The sequence below is a fragment of the Rhinolophus ferrumequinum genome, chromosome 7 (assembly GCF_004115265.2).
Source record: "Rhinolophus ferrumequinum isolate MPI-CBG mRhiFer1 chromosome 7, mRhiFer1_v1.p, whole genome shotgun sequence".
NCBI classification, from domain to species: Eukaryota; Metazoa; Chordata; class Mammalia; order Chiroptera; family Rhinolophidae; genus Rhinolophus; species Rhinolophus ferrumequinum.
Genome location: NC_046290.1, coordinates 17,707,273 through 17,729,646, shown reverse-complemented (window position 1 = coordinate 17,729,646; position 22,374 = coordinate 17,707,273). Strand labels below are relative to the sequence as shown.

Genomic DNA, 22,374 nt, shown 5'->3' with positions numbered 1-22,374 from the left:
AGGCACGCTGTGACCTTTCGTTCCCAATTGCAAACAGATTAAGCAGAGCTGATTAACCGAGACTAAAAACACTAGGTTATTTTCTCTTATGGGGGTCTTTGACAAAGCCTTCCTCTCTGAGCCATCCCACTTCATTCGCTTGCAAATCACTCTCCCTAAAGAGGTCTTTACTGCCCCAGCCTCAAGCCCGGAGCCCCGCAGCGCAGCGCCATCAGCGGCAGCATCTTTCTATGTTAGGGACCGTCTCATATTAATCAGAAACGCTGAATGGAAACCAATCAGATAGAGAGTTTCTTTGGCTTCAGCTTCCTGCCTGTCTGAGTTAAAAGTGATGCTCGAAGAGGGAGGCACGCTGAGATGCATGAAGATTCAGCCGTGAAGATACTATAAAAAGAGAAGGGAAGGAAGGAGACAGAAGCAACGTCGCTGCCGGAATTACAGTGCTGAGCAGGGCTAAACTCAGTTCCATTGCTAAACAAGGTAAGTGTTATATACTTCACTTGGCAATATCAGCTATTCAGCTTTCCTTTCCAAATAATGAAGTGATGCAAAGACTGCTTTTCTCCTAGTTGTTCTCTCTCTCTCTCTCTCTCTCAACATTTGGAAGCAGGTAAGAATACATTTGGTAGTATTTGAATAAGGTATTAAAATGTACAGTGAAAAAAACTTGCAAACATTTGCTTCTTATTTTACTTTTACAAAACTGATACCTACCCAAGCTCTTTTTATAGTGTTCAAATTTACATATGGAGCGTTATTGTAAAATTCAAACCAAACTTTACATTATGTTAGTTTATTTGAGTGGCTTTGAATTACTCACATATGAATGTGTTTATGTATGTTATTATTACATTAATTAAAATGGATTCCTGACTTTCTCATAACTTTTGTTTACATAATTTGAGTCACACTGTCCAAAATAAAGGCATCTTTTTTCATAATTTAGGAAGACACACTTTATTTTTAATATTAAAATAAAATAATATATAAATAACATATACAGATAGGCACAGGATGTCAGGATTCAGGTGATCACTTTTCCTGGTAAAGGATTCTTCGTGTTTTCACATATTTGTGGTTCTCACTCGGGTCAGCATTCTAAATGTGTGTACATCTATAGGCTATAATTGCTCTCCATTATTGTAGGCAAATGTATCTTACTGTAATAAAGACTGGATGAAAACTACAGGAGGGAAAGTTTCAAAAAATGGGCATGTTTTATATGAAGTGATTTGGAAAATGCAATGATTTGATGGAGCATTGTTGTTTTTGTTTGTTTGTTTGTTTTGCATACTCAATAGAACCATTCACATCAGTTAAATTTTCAAGCACATTAACTTCATAATAAGGCATGATAAATTTTAATTATAAGGTTATCGATATTCTAGAGTACATTCATTTATATACTGTTAGCAGTGTATGTTCTTAGAATCTATTTTAAATAACAAAGGTATACTAAAAAGTAATCACCTGTAGTAGATAATTCATAATTATTTTTATGATCAACTTTTGATGAGAATGTAATGGACTATAGATTTGAGGAGAAATTAAGGGTTTTTTGGAGAATTGTTGTCACTTAGTATTTTATTTTATATATCTATGAAATTATTGATAAGGATTTTTTTACAAGGTTTTTGAAATCCATGTAGTATAAAAGAAATAGTGATTTTGTCACAGCAAAAACTGGTAACTTTTGCATGAAAGAGGACATCTTCATTTGGTACTTCTTACTTAATCTATGGAATTTGAAGAGTTAGCCATCTTCAACTAAATCTAACTAAGACTTAATTTGATCGTTCAGTATTCTTAACTTGGAAAAAAAAAGTATGATTTAAACACCTTCTGCATTCAATAGAGGACAAATCCTGTTTTCAGATTCAGACACTGCTTCATTGCCTAGGCAATGCTATGTCAAGTGTAGGATACATTTGTGTAACTATGAAACTGGTTAATCCAGGTTTACACAGCAGATCATTTTGAAAGATAAAGAAAATGAAATAACATGCTATTCCAGCACACAGCCACAGAGAACTTGGATATAACATGAACAGCATGCATCTGTGGTCTTGCCAGCAAACATATTCTGGATTTAACTGAAGTTTTCTCAAAGGAAGAGGACAAAATAATTGTCTGCACTTAATAGATAAATGCTGAGATGTTAAAATACTGTCACCTCCTTGTTTGTTTTGAAAAATTGAAAGATAAAATGCACGGTGCAAGCACATCTAATCTGGAAGAAATAAATAGAAAATACTGTAGAGGAAGCAGATAGTATCAATTTAAAAGTAATTATCTAACTTTAAGTCAGATTATTTGCTAAGACTAATAAAGCAAGTCATATAAGGATACTATTTTCTAGGATGGAAAATACGATTTTCCTTTTATGACACTGTTTGATAGTATTTAAAATAATTTTGAAATGGTTTATATAATTATGCCACCATTATTGTATCCATTGCATAATCAAAATAAAAATCTCTTGTGTCACTGTCTACATATAACTAGATAATATCAAAGTTGGCTTCAAAATTATGTTTTTAAATGTTGTATGGCTCAACTTGATAAGCTACATATTGGATCAGAAGCTCTTCTGAGTGTCACCTTGCATGAGGAGATTTAATCTGGCATTTTCCTGTGACCCCTGTACACACAGAATTTATCCAGTGCACTGTCCCTTCTATGGTACATAAAGGATTGAAAGATAAATTGGAGACTATTTTACTGGCTTGTCTCTTGCTAGACATCAATAGTGTTTTGAGGCAGTTATGTATGCCCTACAATAATTGCACCATGAGTAGGTGCAGTTAATCAGAATGCTTTGGATAATTCTTAAAATTACATAAGATATGTGAGTAATATGGCAATATATTTTATGCAAGAAAGTATAAATTAAGGTGAAAGCTAATTTAATGAATACATGTAAGTGTGTTATAAATAAACATTGGCTGTAACTTGTTCTCTGTGAAAGTGAACAGCCTAGATGGGTGATTATTTAGCATTAATACAGATGCTTCAATGTGATGGATCATTACTTTGCTATATTCTTTAAGACCAATTCTGTTCACCAAATGAAAATTTAAATATAAAATAGAAGTAAATCTAGTATTTGAAAAAAGCAGAGTGTTATACTTTAAAACATGTCCAATATCATATTTTAAATATTTATACTTCTGACTTCAATATACATTTAAATATATGTTTCTTTTAGATATAATATCAAATCAAGAAGCATATGAATTATAGAGCAAGTGAGGCATCTTATTATAAAAACATCTTATTATAATAAGATGTGAGGCATCTTATTATAAAAACTTCTAAATTCTTGTGCATATTACTTCTTAAATTATTTACTTAATTAAAATTAAGTTTTCTTAAGGAAAAAGAAAATATGCTAAATAGGACCTAAAGGACATTGATTGTAATTAGCTATGCTTATTTTTACTTGATAATAATTTATAAATATGGCCATTTGTATTGTGGAACAGAAGACGTGTTTCCTAAGGTAAAGCAATCTCTTTCTTTGTTTTTTACAAATTGTTTCTAAAAATGAGTTGTGTCTTAAATTATATTTCCAAAACAGTCTCTTAATATCCATGACATTGTCTTATTTAGGTATTTTCATAAAACTGTAGAGCTTTAGAAAAGGGATTTTAACCACCTCCAACTTTGATTGTACACAAGAAAACTGAGTATTAGAAAGATCAGGTTACATATACAAGGCTACCAAATTGTATATGAAAAATTAGGAAAACACACACACACACACACACACACACACACACACACACACAGAGTGATTAGCTTAAAACGATGATTCCTGGATTGTTTTAATCATCCTGAAAAGTTGTGTTTTTTTCTCTATGAGGCACTTCAAATTCCTCTGCCTGTAACCACCATTATTCTCGTCATTAAAATATAGTAAGGAATGCACAGTGAGGAGTGTCTTTATAGCACTTGCATACATTTTCATAGCAGTCCTAATAAGTTAATGCACTTATCCCTAAATTTAGCACTAGTATGAGTTGGTCTTATAGCCACATTAAGAATGCAAAGTGCCTGAATAAAAGCACTATCTCTGGAAACTAACCAAGACATTTACATTAGCACCACGAAGAAACACCTCCCAAAACATAAAAGTCATGATAATGGATCTAACTGCTTATAAAGGGAAAATGGAAATCTCATGAGGTATTATTGTTGCTGTTGGTGGTGGTGATGGTAGTGGTGTGTGAATGTGTATGTGTGTGTGTGTGTGTGTGTGTGTGTGTGTGTGTGTGTGTGTGTGTGTATGTGTATGTGATATTTATTTATCTTTATGAGAAAGGGTAGGGATAAGGAAAATACCTGAATAGTTTCTGAAGGTGATAGTCAAAGTTTTTGTGTTTTATTTTTCTGTTCCATTACTTTGCCAAATTATAAATCAATTGCAGGGGGAATGAGTGCTTTGGTACTCTCTGTTTCTTTTTATGAGCAGGATAATTCTTCATTTTCTAATTAATCAGTGAAACAGCAGAGCATATGATTGTTTCATAGGTATGAATTAAAAATCCTGCCATTCATCATTTTTTGAGATTGACTCTATAGTTGTGAAGAGCATAGATGACTTCATTATATTTTTCACTCCAAACTTATCCAACTTAAATGGAAATAGCAGTGACTAGTAGTCATCTTATTTTTTATTTTAAAGATGAATATGTTTCTAAACGTACTGTAAGAAATAGATATATCTGACAAAATGTATATTGTATTATACTAAACTCACTGCATTTTATATAATATTAATAGAGTATCCAATACATAATGGACTTTTCCCTCATATTGACTGAAACAGAATCTTAGGAAAGTCAACAAAAACAAGAAACAATATTTACAGGAACTCAGTATAGCAGGGGAGACAACACACAACACTGTAGCCTAAACAAATAAACATCAATAAGTCACCTCCTGGGACAAAATATATTATGTAAAATACACTCCATTTACAAAACAGAGACATCAAAACTAAAAGTTTTCAGAGGAACTTTTCCTTCAGACAATCAAGTAACTTCTTTATCATCTGTTTGGTTTTTTCCCCTATAAACAGTTTACTGTAATAAGTTATTGTAACTGCCAGAAACATTTCTCAAAATATTCACATCTATGCGCTACAAACACTTCACAATGCAAAGAATATATCAGAAAATCAAAAAATTAAAATATCTTTTATACTATAATGGTAATTAAGCCAAAGATGAAACATCCCAGAAAACTTACAGGTCAAATTACAAAGTAACATCTATATTATCTATAATTTCATCTTTCATATTGTACTTATATTTCTGCTTTTATGTATGTTTTGTTTATATCTGTGCTCATCTGTGTCTCTGGGTAAATTAGTGTGTGTGTATACCCTAAATATATGTGAAAAACACAAAGAAATAACACAATTATTTCAGTGTATAAGTTAATTATAGCCTTTAAATTGTTACATTTGTGTAACATTAGACACTAAGAAAGCTCTTTTGTCACGCAATCATAGATGTAACATGAACAAATGATAAATTATGAATTAGGACTTTTTTTTTGGAAAAGTTAAACTCACTGCAGTCCATGTGTTATGCCTGATTTGGATAATTTTGTGATTAAGGAGAATTAGCCTTTCATATTTTAAAACGATTACTGGAAATAACTGTTTTCCATTCAATGCCCATGATTCTCAAAGGTCTAATAAAAATATAATCTCTTTTCCTACTCTTATGATGGATGGGAAAGTACTATCTTAAGTAGGAATCATTATGCTATCTCAAACCATATTAAGTAAAAATTCAATTATTAACATCAGAAAATAAAACATTACTTTTACTTTGTTATAGATAATGCAAAGGAAGCACATTACATGGTGCAATTTTAAATTATTTATTTGATCATTTCCCCTAGTTAAGGTCAGATCAATAGATATTTTATATTTGTTGTATTACTGGGCAAATTAATTATTTGCGTAATTGGAAATTTGCTTTACATTAAATATATGATACTAAAATTAAATAGGATTGCCTTATAGCTAATGAGATATATACTAATTAATAAAGAGTCAAGAATAAATATTTGTATTACTGCCACTGTTTCCAGATTAATATTATAAATTATTTGTACATTATTTACGAAGCAAGGATTGGAATAAGTTTAACTATTAGAAGAGAAATTACATATTCTCTTCTTCCCCGATTCATGCCAATTTAATTAGGTGACGTAACATTTTATATATAGTTTCAACTCGGTTATGTTTTTTAACACAAGAGCATTAAATGGGATTCAGATTTGCATTTCTGACAATACTCTTCCAAGGACTAATTATTTATTGCACTGTTATAATGATATATTTGATTATGTATGCGAATCACATTTGTCTGTCTTTTAAGTTTAGCTTAGAATAGAGGCCCCTGATATAATGACGAAAAATTAATAATGAAGAATGTTATTATCACACCTGAAATAAACATATTTTTCTTTATAATTAAAATTAACTTTGGTCAGTTTAAAATAGAGAGTTCTATTAAAATACAAGTAGTGAAATCTATAATAAACTTATCATTTTTAATATTGCAGGGTTATTTTAGTACATTAAAATGAAGAGATTATATCAATGCTGACTATGTATATTTATCTTTCTATAGTTAGATAGATATTTAAATATGTATGATATGTCTCAAACTCACTGCTTTACACCTGAGACCTGGGTTAAATTTTATTTTCAATAGCTAAACATGGAAGATCATTTTATTTAAACAGAAAAGAAAGTTTCAACTTTAGAATTTTTTTGTGATCGTAGAAATCTAAGAGGATAATTATTATGAGAAAATTAAAGAAAATATATAGATATCAGGGAACTACTTGGGTTTGTAATTACTTATACTCAAAGATGAATATTGAAATTGATTAAGACCAATTTATGGAGTGACTGGAGACAAGAAAGTGGGGGATTCCATTGAAGAATCAGTAGCAGAGTCACACAATAATGTGAATTAATAATGATGCCATGAGGGATGTCTGAATTCTCCCCACACCTAATCTGCTTATGGGTTTGCTGCTTGACAAATAAGCATTACCTTTGAGATCCCTGCAACCCTTGATTTAAACATGGGCATGGAGCTCCTTCTTCGTTACACCCAAGACTAAACTGTGTTTATCGAAGTCTTACCTTGAAATTGAGTTTTAAACATATTCAGAGAAAAACAAATTTTATTTTAGAATAAAACGTCACTTGTAAATATGTCTTGCACTATATTTTAAGGACCGTATTTATAAATCATATTCTTCTAAAATTACAAGAAAACGTAAGTATACAACCCAGATGGAAACAGTATGAATAAATTGTACGCTGGAATAAAAATTTTATCCACATTATAGGTTTGGAGAAAAATATCCCTAACTATTTACAAATAATATATTATTCCATAAAATATGGATTCGAAAGCACATTTTAGAAAATAACTACCTATTTGATCATTATAAAATGTGATACATTGTCATACCAGACCGTGGCTTTCTACAAATGAGATGATTTATAAACGAGCAGTGAAATATATTTGTTATTAAATTTGCAGTTGACATCACTGTTCTACATGTCATTATTTGAGTACTTTATCATTTTTCATCCCTAGTATTTTGGTTCGTGTCAGTTTCCTACGAAAACTAATCTTTATCTCCATCGTGAGAAAAATTTAAAAGTATTAACTAATAAACTTGCTAAAAGTACATTTCAATCAATTTAATGAATAGGAAAGTAAGTATATGTTAATATTACAAAAAGGATTTTTAGTATTTAACATGTGATTAAAAAGTTCTCATAACATATATACTAATAGATATATCAAATGATATATTAATAGCATATAAGTATATATGGGATGCATTAATAAGTTACTATTTCTAACTAGGTAACATATTTTTTCTGAAGGTGTTTTTCCTTTTTAAATATAATTATGATATTAGGAAAGATATTATTATAATCCATCTTCTTTGATCCTTTCTCTTTTGTTTTAATTCTAAATTATTTGGTGGCTAAATGGACTTCACTTCGGTTGTACATTGTCCACTGCCTTTTATCAAACTGAGCACAAATCTATGATGAATTGTAGAAACCAGATTTATTTTTCCATGCAATGAACTGTGATGATTTATTTTTCTTGCTGCTTTTATTAGGTTGGTGTAAAAGTAATTGCGGTTTTTCCAATTATTTTTAACTTTTTAACCGCAATTACTTTTACACCAACCTAATAACTACTTGTGCTTTCCTGCCTTCATTGCAGCTTTATTTTGCTACTACTTCTGGCTCCATATTTACTGCTTTGCTTCTCTCCTCTTGTCATTCTTCCACACCCCCACTCCTCCTCCACTTCAGAGATATATTTAAAGGCAAGTGAATATCCTTAACTTGGCTTGCATCTTGTGGAGATGATTCTTTAATCGGTGACATAGCAGACAATGGACATATTTTATATTTTGAAGAATTTTATCTTGTAAATTTATATCATTGAAATTACTATAGAATATTTACTATCATAGACAGAACGCTATAAAGTTTGTTGCTTTAGATTAGAATAAGTACATTCTACATGGATTTAGATATGGGTGAGTTACGAAATTCCTTTGATTCAATGGTAATAAAATTTCACAGTATTTAATATCATCACATAATTTAATGCTAGGTATCTAACTTTCTTTTTCTATAATTGTCATGGTCATCACTGTTTATTCTTTGAATTATATTAATAACTATAAAGTGAATGACATCTTTGACCTTAAAATGAAAAGTGCTTATAAAGGTGGTTTATTTGAATGAGGATGTTATTATGGTTTGAAAAATATAGGTCAAAAAGTATCACATGATTGGTAGTAACGTTCATTAAAATTAACCTGGAAGTTATATTTGTGGTGAATGTTAATGATTTGAAAGCTTATCTCTAATCTTTATAATGCACTTAATATAATTCATAAAATGTAGAAACTACTGTTACACTATTTAGTAAATTTGTTCTATAATCATATAAGAGTGCCAAATATTTATTCAATCAAAATGGTAAGGGTGGGTTTTTGAAGAAGGTGATATTTGAATTGATTCTGAACAGAGAAAAGGAAATATTATGAGAAACATCATTTTCAGTAGAAGAAATGGCAGGCTGAAAGGCCCTGGTATGATAAACTTTGTTCATTGCATAATACAATCCCAATTCCAATTAAATTTATAAATATTACTGGTTATGTTAGATTTTTTTAGAGATAAACTTGGTAACAAGAATATGAATGTTTTCTATTTTTCATAGTAATACTATATTAACAACTTGCATTCTTTTTTTAATTAAATAAGTGGTTCCAATATGTTTATCTTTTTATATGTACAAAGTTAGATTTTTATTAAATGTTGCTATTTTTTGTGAGTGGTTGGAATTTCAGACAGCTACTGTAGAATATTTAAATATTAACTATGACTGTCCAAAATATTTAGTTCTCTAGTTTCTCCTGGTTATAAGTGGAAAACTCACTCAAGTTAAGGCAGGAAAGACTATCTTATTGTAAAGAGGACATATACGAGGTTTGACAATTAGGTTCAGGAACTCATCCTACATGCCTCATGTCTGAATATCATTACGGTCACCTTCGAAGTACTCCCCTTGGGAAGCTATGCATTGATGCCAGCAACTAGCCCACCCTTCAAATAAATTTTGGAATTCTCTGTGTGGAATGACCATCAGATCTGTCGGTGTATTTCCCTTGATGTCCTGAATGTCATCAAAATGTCTTCCTTTGAATATTTCCTTTCTCTTCCGGTAAAGAAAAAAAAAGTCACTGGGTGCCAGATCAGGTGAGTAGGGAAGGTGTTCCAATACAGTTATTTGTTTACTGGCTAAAAATTCCCTCATACACAATGCTGTGTGAGCTGGTGCATTGTTGTGATGCAAGAGTCATGAACTGTTGGCGAAAATTTCCAGTCATCTAATTTTTCATGCAATGTTTTCAGCACTTCCAAATAGTAAATGTGGCTACTGTTTCTTCAGTTGGTACCCATTTGTAATGAATAATCCCTGTGATATCAGAAAAGGTTAGCAACATCGTTGCAACAAGTTCACAAATTTAATTGTCATACCTCACATGTCTGTGTATACCACTGTATATTTCAATGTCATTATCTACAATGAAGAGGGATAGTCCTATAATTCTCCAAAAAAAAAAAAAAAAAAAAAGAATTCGTTGTAAGATTGATCCTCCCTTATCTTGATATTGAGAGCAGACGGGACTTCAAGACACTAGAAACAGCAGAATCCATTCTAGAATTTGCTCAAATGTCTCCAAATGTCAAGTCCTTCGTATTTGTGTGATTTTTATCTTCAACATGATTTTTATACTTTTTAATATAGTTTCCTAAAGAAGGAATCTAATTATGTGACTGCAGTTCTTCTCTACATCTAAGTATCTGCTGTTCTACAGATTCTACTTTCATCATTTTGTTATACTATGCCAACCTTTATCTCTTGGCATTTTTGTGGCTTCTCTTTATTTTTTACTGATTTTCTCTGTTAGATGATCTCTGGTTAAATTTTCTGATATAATTCTGTTAGTCTAAATATTGTATCTTTGTACCAGGACCTTTGAGAATCTTTTGGTTGGTATTCAGTATTTCCCAAACCATATCTGAATTAGGTGACGCCAGTTATCTTGTTTTGGGTCCTCAGTATACAATGTGTTTGCTGAAAACTGATCTTTCATCTCACAAGGACTGGTGAGACACCCTTCTTTAAAAGGACCTATCAACATGGTATTCAATGTATATTGATAGGTCTATATGATTTGCACCAAGTAAAAAATTATGATGACAATACCCCGCACCACCACCAACACCACGTAACATGCAGATGATAATGCTTCTTATCCTACAGAAGGGTGTTCATTTTGCTGAAAATGAACTCTTTTATGGTTATAAAATGAAAATGAAAACATGCCCAATTTGGAGTACTTACTGGATGTTTTCAACACTGTTTTGGGTGAATCATGTTTAGCTAAATTACTCCCTCAGTAAGTTCTACATTACTGAATTATGAAACTGATTCATTTACCACATTGAAAGGTATTATACTATTTATAACTGGTCTGATGTTAACTCCAGCTCTCCTAACTTCCTATTTCTCCCTTTTCCTAACCAAATTACCTGTTCTTCTTTGGAACTACAAAATAGGAAACAAATCATGTTTACTTAAATATTAATTGTCAGATTTGAGAGCCAGAAACACCAGCTCTTGTCTTTGCTTCCATTATAAATAAATGTTCTTTGCCTCTAGTGTGGTCTCAAATAACTTACTTCATCTTCCTAAATTTCAGTTTTCTCATGTGAAAGTGTGGATAATTGTAATCATTAGGATTGCTGTCAAGATAACTATGATATTACATGCATCAAAGTGCTTATCACAGTAGCCACCTAATAAATATCAATTGTGCTTACTATTATTATTTTATGCACAATAAATACTAATTCTGCTTACTATTATTGCTATTATATTCATAATGTACTAAAACTGTCAGTTTAATAGTATGGTTGTTAGAGAATTTTGCCACTGCATTTGGAAAAAGTAGTTGTAATATTCTATACATTTTTCAGGAATTCCCCCTTTTCTAGACTTCTAAAAATCGGTATAAAATGGAAAATAATTATACTTTCAAATAAGTGACAGAAAAGATGCTTTTGGCCCAGGCTAGGTTTTTACTTGATTAAGCAACGTATTCTCTCCAAAGAAGCCTACGCTGCCTTTACAAAATATGACATGATCAATCATGAATACAGAGTAGGAGTGACAATAAGAACATATTGGGAAAATTGAAGAAATTTTGTTAAAAATTATGTAAGCAATCACACTTTCAAAAGGCACAGAGCACTACAAAAACACTCCCAATTATCAAAATATGAAAAATATGTTTGAAAATGTAAGAGAATTATGGGTCTTGAAAAAACATTTGTTCAATGTTCATTATTATTGAAAATAGGGCCAAATTGTCATAATGATTTCTAATGATATTACATGTTATTTTTAAATAGGAAAAGTTCATCTTATAAAATTCAATTTCCCTCTTGGAAGGAAGATTTTAAATTAAGAAAAGAATGATTCTATATAGTTCGACATTATTACAGCAAGAAGGAAGCTAACAAACATTTTCTTTAATTGACTGATTTTACAGATGAGGATACAACAGCCCTGAGAAATTTGCTTAAAATGATCCTAGAAGAGAAAAATCAAAGTAGAACCCAGATCTCCACAAATAAATTATGTAATTATGAATAATATCAATAAATACCGTTATTTGTTTACAGAATTATTATTTGTTCATAACCCTTTATATGTAAAATGGCATTGCTATAAACATGTGTAGCCAAAGGTAAAAAAAAAAAAAAAAAGAAAAAGTAGAAAAAGAAAATGACTTCCCTTTAATTTACCACTGTTGTTGGGCCTGGCTTTCTCCACAAACCTTACTGAAATATATGATGAAACAACTGAATCCTGCATGTAGAGAAGGAAAAATCCTTTATGCCAAGTATCCATACCATCTGCAAGAACTAAAGTGGGGTTGACTGTTTACCAAATTTTACATGGTAGAATTACAGTCCAATCTGGTGTAGTAAAGCGAACAATGGATGGAAGTAAAAAGACCAGAGATAAGGGCTTTGTATTCACTTATCATTCTGGGATTTAATTTCTTCATTTTAAAAATTGTGGAGAGAGACTAGAAGGCAGATAAGGGTAATTTCAGTTCCAAAGTCAATTAAATCTTTGCTTGAAAATAGTGACAGTTAACTTTCAATTGCTTTTCTAACGAGCCTCCATCTTGTAGGGGGAAAAATAAATAAAACAACAGAAAAAACTATACTTAAGATTATTCAAAAGCCTGGATATCACGCTTCCTACCTGGTCCTTTTGAAGGCCTTTTGTAAGATGCAGATTCCTCTTTGTTGGTGTCCAATCTAGGACCAGATCTTACATGTGTTCAAATGACCTCCACACTGCCTAGATTTCCCACATTGATATCAGAATTTCCTCGTATAGAAATCATATCAGTGGGAATTTAATTATTGTTGCACATATTCAGAAATGTGTTCATTTCACGTATGTCTCCAGCACTAATCTGTTTCAAGCACTCTGTCTGCATACACACAACTATGATAATAAATTCAAATATCAACCCCCCAAAAGAAGATGAGTTTCAGTCATTCATTTTAATTCTCCTTTTTTTACACTTTTTTTCCTATATTATAGCAAAAAGTGCATGATATGGAATAATTTCTTGATACAGTTCCTTAATCTGAAGGAAAAAACAATGTCAGTTTGACAATTTTAAAAATAAAGATTGAACTCATTGGAAGAATAAAAATCATAATGTTAAATGAGTCTAAGAAACACTCAATTTGTAAAACACTAAATTTATACAAAAACAAAAAATTATGGCCGGTTTTTTTCCTTTGAGGGGTTATACATTGGCATCATTCCATAATTCTATCCTTGGATATTATTTCATTGGTTTTATGTCGAAAAATAATCTCTCTTAGGTGCTTCAGGTGCTATACCTCATAGTTAACCTAGAAGAAATTACTATCCTTAACCATGTTTTATCTATGTTGTTATGAGATTAATAAGAAAACATGTGTGCATAAGATAACTTCTTCTAAGTCACAAAAAGAGCAACACCCTCTGTTTCCATGTAATGTCTTCAGGAAATATAATACAAGGATCTGATAGTCAATTGAATATTTTGCTTTCACAATTTATTTACATGAAAATTCATTATCTATACGTAAATTATCCCCTCTTTTGATTTCCGACTGGAGTTACAGATTTCCTTCTGATGGTGGGAAAGAGCAAATTAATCTATTCACTAATTAAATTAATCCTACTGTAAAATGACATTTTGTAATAAGGAACCACATATTCTATTTTTCTTTGGCAATGAACATTTATTTATAATGATATCTTACCCTAGTCTATGGGGAGAATGAGAAGCAGCTGTGTAGGATAAACCACACACATAATTAGCATACAGAATCTCTTTGCCAATGATATTGCTGAATTTACAGTAAGTATTGTATATTCCTGGGGCGTGTTTTATAGATGCATCATATTTTATATTACTTTTAAGTATTTTTAAAAGACACTATATGCATCCAAATTCAATTTCCATTGTCAACATTGATTCTTTATTTACTTACACTGCACCAAAGAGTGATAAGGAATTTCAGCACAATAGATGAAGGAATCTTTCATTTTCTCTCTTGAAATCCCAATGTTTAATCCAGAAATCTTAGCTTAGAATCAAAAGTCACATTATGAATCTTTTTACTGTTGATTTTCTAAGTAATTACATTTACTATTAGCGAAAGGACATAAAACAAACTTTAATTAAAATAACTAAAACTGACTAGATGAAATAGGTATTGTAGCTAGATTTTTCTATGGAAAGAATTTTCCCTGTTCGTCTTATGTTAAAACCTGATATGTATCCACTGATAAACTTTGTGATCAATGATCATTCATTGTTTTTTTTTAATTCATTCATTCATTCATTCATTTTTTTTTTTTTTAATTTCAAAGTTCGAAATTTGGTCAGTTATTTTGATTGCTTCTTAGTGTCCTGTTGTAAAAATATTTTAGGTTCAAATTATTTTACTATAAAATGTTACTCAGCTTCCTTGCTCCAGGGAGTCCTCAGCCCTGCATTTTGTTCCTTCTGACCAAATGAGTCATGAAAAAGTTATCCAGTACTGAGGACTCTAGGGAGAATCATTCAGTAAACCTTCAAATTAAACAAAAGAAAAAAGGAAAAAGAGTATTCATGTATGTGGAAACAACCTCAATATTACAGTAGTTTCCTTATACCCCAAGACACTCAGAGAATCCCTAAAACCAGAGATAGTACCAACTCCTATACATAGTATGTACTATGTTTTGGTGTTTTTTTGTGTTTTTTTTGTTTGTTTCTTTGTTTGTTTCTATACATAAATACCTTTTCACTTAAAGGAAGCACTTTAAGGTGTCTCTTTGGCATATTGGAATTACCAGTATCACTACTCTTGTGCCTTGGGACCATTATTAAGTAAAATAATGGTTACTTGAAAATAAGCACTATGATACTGTATAGGCAATCTATAAGGTTGGTGCAAAATCAATTGTGGTTTAAAACGTTAAAAATAACTGTAAAACCCGCAATTACTTTTGAACCTACCTAATAATAACTCAGAGGGCTACTAAGTGACTAAGGAGTGGAGAGTGGGAGCATGTAAAGCGCCAATGTTCTGTGCAATGGATGATTCAAGTTCCAGTGAGACAGAGCGGGGCAGCATGAGAGTTTTTCACCTACTAAGAATAGTGTAAAATTTGTGAATTATTTATTTCTGGAAGCTTCCATTTAATATTTTCGGATTGCGACTGACTGTGGGTAATTGAAACCAAGGAAAGTGAAACTGCAGATAAGGGGGAACTACTGCAGTCCCATTTATATAACTGGGGGGAAAAATCATGTGATTCAAGTTACCTGAGGCTGATGCGATTTCTCCCCTTCCTTTAGAAGACAACATTAAGATGTTTAGCTTAATGTTCCTTTAATCTTTCATAATTAATTTTTATCATATTATGTTGGCTGAAAAAATCATTTTCTTCTGGGAGAATATACAACTTTAGGGCCAGGAGTTAAGTACTAACCACTAATATGTTAATGCCGGTAAGTCAATATCAGACCCAGGTAAATATACATCTAAACAGTGTGCAATTCATATGTGAAACTGCTCCAAAATTTCGCATTCATAAAAGCAAGTTACTTTAGCACAATACTTTAGCTCCCTCTTTTGGATGGCCCATATCACAAAATGAAAATATGAGAAAATGCCCTAATTTACCCTTATTTCTACTGCCATTTTATAATATTTGAGACAATCTTTACTCCACTATTACACTGCTTCAAATCAACCATTTTAATCAGTTTTCAGATGAAAACAAGTCAAATCTACATCTGGAAATATTTTCATTAGTTGAATGCTCAGTTATTGAACACATCATTTTAAAGTTAAAGACGTATCATGGCCCAGTCTTTTAATACATATTACTTAAAACAAATTAATATTTACTTAATTTCATGATGATTTTAAAATATTAATAATCCAAATAAAACATTTGAGTTCAATTATTTCATAATCTATGTAATAGTTATCTTTATGACATTTAATAATCAAGACAGACTTTTAAAATCGTTACACACTAAATATTGTAAACTTGATGAATAACTATAGAGGTTCTTAATTCTTTAGTTATTTCAGCAATGCCATAGAAGATAAAGCATAAAGATGGACAAAACAAATATTTTTGTCATCTCCTGGATAAATATGTGTTATTGGGGAACTACGTATGTATGTATGTACCCGTATGTGTGTATTTATATATACATATATGTAATAAGTACTTAAAATAGTTATATGTATCTTATTCTGTAATATTGTCACTTAAAATAGTTTGATAATAACATTAAAATAATCCAGACTCTTAAAAATCAAATTATTATGTTTTGTTATAAGGTTTTATATACTTTGCAGTAACTGGACAGTATGAGTTACAGTGCTTAATATTTAACAGCAATAAGTGTAAATCATGTAATTCTATTATAATTGATGAAATTGTTGTCTTTTAGAAAAAAGAAGTTAAGCTAGTATTTTAAGTATCTGAAAGTTTAAATTAAGGGTTATATTTTGATTTTATTTCTTGCTATTAAAATTTGTTTAACATTATTTTGGAAATTTAGAACATTTTAAATAATTAAATTATTCTAAAACACTAATTATCATTATTTATAATCAAAATAACCCAGTAGGCAATTAAGACAATTATATTCCTAGATTAAAATATTTTAAATTTATATTTTGAAATACTAATGCTATTATCCATTTATAAAAAATAAAATATAATGTGTATGTCCTCACAGGACAATCAAAAGGAATATATTTTATCTCAGATATTCCAGGTGTGCCCACTTTTAAAACCCAACCTCCCGGTAAGATAACACTTCTTCTAATAGATTTAATTTACAGATAGTTACATTGCAGTCATTGTTTGGACAACTCAAAAGCATGAAAATATTTTCAAAACTCCATATATGGTAGATGAATATCAGAAACCTTTGCATATATATGCAATAACACTTTCTTAAATATTCTACTTTAAAAAATCTCATTTTATTTCAAAGAATATTAAAAATGGTTTCCAAAGAGTGAATATAAAAATCTACTTCACCTGTGTTTATTTGTATATTATTTTCAAATTTCTTCACTGAATGGCCAATATTTTCCCGAGCAGAATGTGAGATGACTTCACCACCTCTGTACTAACTTCTCTGCTCTGTGAGTTCTACTGAAGTAAAAATTAAATAAAAAATATGCAAAAGCTTTACCATGAGTTAGAATTCACCTATTAACACTTGCTTAGGATGTCTCTTCAAATTTATCAGCTGATCTCAATTCTTAACCCTAAATAGATTCCCTTTTATTTCCCTCAGCCCTACTAATACAAGGACGGGATAATAATTAATAATGATAATACAATCTTACACCCTTTAAAGATAAAAGGAGAGAAGACAATGCTACGGAACAGAAATATCAAGAAAGAAAAATAAACATGTAGAACATACCTGCTAAATCGAAATTCCATAGTCCAAGCAATATTCCATGACGTACTTGTGACTATCTCTGCTCTTTGCTTTTAACTTCCTGCCATGTACCTGGCGAGCCATTTCTCTAACCAACAGGTATTACCTTGAGACAACTGTTATTTGGGAGTCCAGAATCCTTAATTCTTCCCAGAAAATAGGTAAGGAGTAAAAAGTTAAAAAAAAATATGTATGTATATATATATATATATATATATATATATATATATATATATATATACACACACACACACACACACACACACACACACACACACTCTGATAACATTATTCCAGAGATGCCAACATGATACTTGAGCATTTGGATTTTTCCATTAGAAAGTACAGGGATATCATTTAACCTATATCTATACCATTTAAAGGGCTCCCTGAGAACAGAAAGATCTTTGATAATGACAATAGCTTTTTCTAGTAGTAAAATCTTTAAAAAAATTGCTATGAATTTTGTCAATAACATTTTGTCAGTAATAACTAACTACTCATGGGTCAGAAATATTTTGTACTATTTTCATCCCCTAATTTTATGTACATAGTGGTTATATATATATATATATATATATATATATATATATATATATATATATATATATATATATAGTGGTTAAGCAAAGATGATTTAAACCTGAAAAACATTCTATATATAATACTTGGAAATTAGTTTTTAGCTCTTCTTATAAATAAATGAAAGTCTAAATCAGTTTGAATGCCTTTCCAATTATTGGTTTACCCCCATTGACAAAACATTCCATTTTTGACATAAGAATTTATCCAAATAATTTTCTGAGAAAGAGAACTGTTTGAAAATGTAGCATAGGTGAGATATGAAACTCTGAAAAAATGAGCAGATGGATTTGAACCTGATGTAAGTGGCAGCATCATAAACTAGTTTACAGAGGATATATCATGGTTTACAAACATCTGCTCTGAAATGAGATTATCGGGTTTCATATTCCATCCCAGTCCTGTACTAACTCCAGTCTTGGAGGAGTGACTTGACCCTTCTGACCCCAATTTCTTTATCTGTATGGGAGATCCATTATAGTTTACTCTCTATATCTGTAAGGCTCAATGAAGAGGTATTTTAAGAAAAGCATTTTAAGAAAAGTACTTTGACATGTATGTGTCAGAAGTCAAAGATAAAGTAGAATGAGAAAGAATAGAAAGAAAATATGAAGAGTTTTGAGGTAATGAATTATTGTATTTATTAAACTTGAAGCTTGTCATGTTGTAGAAGAAGAGACAAAGAAAGAAATAATGATAGAACTTGATAACACTCTGGCACCTAAAACTCTAAGTGATCTGAATGCAACCTTTTGAAAAACTATCAGAGTTTAATGTCAATGAATAAACATATGCTTTTCCACTTTGTGGATTAAAGACAGAGAGAGAGAGAGAGAGAGAGAGAGAGAGAGAGAGAGAGAGAGAGAGAGAGAGGAAGAAAGAAAGAGTTCTTTGAAACTTTCTATCTGCTTCCCTAATTTTTCTCTCAATCTTCCAAAATATCATAAATAAAAGTTATCATATCCTAAGGTTTTGACTCCTGAAATCATTTTCAATGGTTGGTTGAAGGAAACATAATTTTATTTCCTGGATTATCTTCACATTCAATTTAAGTTATGCTTGGATTTAAAACTAGTACTTAGGAGAAAATTGTGTGGCCAATCACACTAAGCTTCCTCCCAAAATGAATAGAACCAAATAGATTTTTAAATACAACTATTGAAAAACTCAAAGTTCACAAACATCTAAACTTAAATAAGCATTCTTATACAATGAGTAGCATGTAAGTTATTAAGGATATTAGCCAAATGGGTTCCCTTTCTGAATTGATGGCAGACTCTAACTTGTGCAGTGATTAAACTTGTTGCGTATAAATCCAATACTTGTTTCTGTTCACTTTGTAGCATTTTGTGATGAATAATGTATTTATTCATCAAACGACAATCTCTCTCACCTTCAACCCTCTCCTTAATCTAGTCTATTGATTCCAGCACTGTGGCATAGAAATGAGTTGTGAATGTATGGTCAAAACCCATACCTGATATTACATCCATGTTCTAGAAAATCCAAGATAAAGTTTATTTATAGGAGGTATTCACATGTCAGTGCTGTTTGTTAGAGAATTATTGAGATACTACAATATCTATATCTGAGGATGGTTACAATTAAGGAAAAAATAAACTTCCAAACCAGTAAAATATGTAGAAATGTTAATTGAAGGATAGATTATCTCAGTAATAAAAATTATATGAAGTGTCGGTAAATGTTTTAACTGTCTTTATCTCTATAGTCCCTGTGTCTATTTACCTACATAAGTTCTGATAATGATAATGATGTCTCATTTGATTATGATGACTTAGTATGACAAAATCCTGCACTAAAAATGATTTTTCACTAAGTTATTATCAGGAGATAATGACATTGAATTTTTCTGAGTGTCAGTATTGACACAGGGGACCCTCATCTGCTTAATAAGCAGACTCCTACTAGAAAATACAGCTGTGTCAAGTGTTTGGCAAGGTACATAGTTAATATTATGCAACAAAAACATAAATTAAAAAAATTTGTGGAATCACTATTCATGTACAAGAAACCAGAACATCTATTTTAGAATTTATATTTAGTAATAAGCACCTTCCTAAGAGGAAATCGTTTGAGGAGGATTTTTTTTAAGGGACTTTGATGAATATATATTTCATTTAATACACCGTATCTCTGATGCTTAATGTTGCTATTTAAGAAGCAAACATGTGTGCTTTTGGCAAGTATGAAGAACAAAATAAATAAATAATGTGGTCTTATCATGTGACAAACTTAAACAAGTTTCCTAAAGAGAAGGATCCATAGCATGAGGTATAAGGAACTTCAATAAGTCCTGATTGTAGGAGATTAACTCAGATGCATTTTCACTTCTTCAGATTTTCTCTTTTAGTAAAAAGAAGATGTCCTAATGAAGATCAATAGTAAAAGCATAATTATTTAAAAGGAAAATAATAAACATTCTCCCTTTAAATTCCATGGGTTAATTGAGATACTCAGTTGTGTAATATTTCTGTCACATTTCAGTGTGTGGTTGTATAGTATTTCTAACTAAATATTAAATATTTTCAACTTTGCAGTGATTTAAAAATGAGATCCAATTATGTACATTATGTGTAAAGTGAATGATGACATGTTCAAACTATTGAAATAGTCCTCTACAGTTAGGGTTTTCATTACAGCTCATCTTATAAGGCACACACTGAGTGCACTGAATTACTTGAACCTTTGGTCTATTATTCCTCCTCCAAATCAATCCATAGTTCTACATTACCCTCTGCGTACATGATAAGGATAATTAAGTTTTACTGTAAAACACTTTTGATTCACAGGTTTTTATTGAAAAAAAAATCCTTAGGAAAATGAGGGGAGTTAAGAATGACAGATGGAGATAAAAATAAAAATAAATCAATGCAAAAGAAAAGGTCTTTGTATGAACCAATGCTAATTATGGTCCATGAACTGGGAGTATTATTTATTTATTCAACAGTCTGCATGTGATGTTGGGCAGTAAGGGGGAAGTAAGCCTATTTTTAATAATTTTTACTTATACATTTATACAAAGCTTCTGCACAGCAAAAGAAACCACAGACAAAATAAAGAGGCCACCAACTGAATGCGAGAATATTTTTGCAATCAATAACTCTGATAAGGGGCTAATATCCAAAAAATATAAGGAACTCACACAACTCAACAACAACAAAACAAACAATCCAAATAAAAAATGGACAGAGAACCTGACGAGACATTTCTCCAAAGAGAACATACAAATGGCCAATAAACATATGAAAAAATGCTCCACATCAGTAATCATTAAAGAAATGCAAATACAAACCACAGTGAGATATCATCTCACCCCAGTTAGAATGGCTATCATCAAAAAGACAAATAGTAACAAGTGTTGGACAGGCTGTGGAGAGAAAGGAACCCTCATACTCTGTTGATGGGAATGCAGACTGGTGCAGCCGCTATGGAAGGCAGTGTGGAGGTTCCACAAAAAATTAAGAATAGAATTACCATATGACCCAGCAATCCCTCTCCTGGGTATGTACCCCAAAAATCTGAAAGCTTTATCCATAAAGGCATATGTGCTCCAAGGTTCATTGCAACTTTGTTTACAGTGGCCAAGACATGGAAACAACCAAAGTGTCCTTCGATAGATGAGTGGATAAAGAAGTTCTGGTATATATACACAATGGGATACTATTTGGCCATAAAAAAAGATATAATACCATCTGAGACAGTGTGGATAGATCTTGAGATTATAATGCTAAGCGAAATAAGTCAGACAGAAAAAGCAGAGAACCATATGATTTCACTGATATGTGGTATATAAAACTGAAAACAACAAAAGAATAAGACAAACAATGAAGAAACAAAAACTCATAGACACAAACAATAGTTTAGTGGTTACCAAAGAGTAAGGGGGGAGGAGATTCTAGAAGAGAGTAAATGGGGTCTAATATGTGGTGATGGAAGGAGAACTGACTCTGGGTGGTGAACAAACAATGTGAAATATAGATGATGTATTACAGAATTGTACACCTGAAATCTATGTAACTTTACTAACAGTTTTCACCCCAATAAACTTTAATTAAAAAAAAAAATCTT

General features: G+C 31.0%; 1 protein-coding gene across 1 annotated transcript in view; it reads left to right on the top strand.

Annotated features, from left to right (window-relative positions):
- The first annotated feature begins 366 nt into the window (after window positions 1-366).
- CDH9 (cadherin 9) overlaps window positions 367-22,374 on the top strand; it is a 108,871-nt gene continuing 86,863 nt past the window's right edge. Inside the window, 1 exon segment of the mRNA XM_033110582.1 lies at window positions 367-480. The gene's annotated coding sequence lies outside the window, so the exon portion shown is untranslated.